The sequence below is a fragment of the Apaloderma vittatum genome, unplaced genomic scaffold, assembly GCF_000703405.1.
Source record: "Apaloderma vittatum isolate BGI_N311 unplaced genomic scaffold, ASM70340v1 scaffold32752, whole genome shotgun sequence".
NCBI classification, from domain to species: domain Eukaryota; kingdom Metazoa; phylum Chordata; class Aves; order Trogoniformes; family Trogonidae; genus Apaloderma; species Apaloderma vittatum.
In genome coordinates, this window is record NW_009704644.1 from 5759 (window position 1) to 6040 (window position 282).

General features: G+C 56.7%; 1 protein-coding gene across 1 annotated transcript in view; it reads left to right on the top strand.

Moving 5' to 3' along the window:
* The window catches only part of LOC104270689 (FH1/FH2 domain-containing protein 1-like), a gene marked incomplete at both ends in the record, with an annotated part of 2173 nt that overhangs the window by 871 nt on the left and 1020 nt on the right, over positions 1 to 282 (top strand). The gene's annotated exons all lie outside the window — the stretch shown is intronic.

Here is a 282-nt window from a genome sequence, read left to right on the forward strand (position 1 = left end):
CGATAAACGAGGGGAGGACGCTGCCGGGACCTCGTGTTTTACACGCCAGCATGTCTGGAGGGCTCCTTGGACCGCTCGCTTTTGGCTTGTCGCAGCTCCAAACCTGACCCAAATAACTCGGGATGCTCAGATAACTCGATTTTTTTTGCTCTCTGGATGCGGGAAAGGCTTGTTTTGGTCTCCTTGTTCAAGCTGGGCTTTCCAATTTCCCATTGCCCCGGCTGCTCCCCGCAGGCTCCATCCCCATGAGCACGTAGTCTCCGTCCAGCTTCCAGCCCGGTG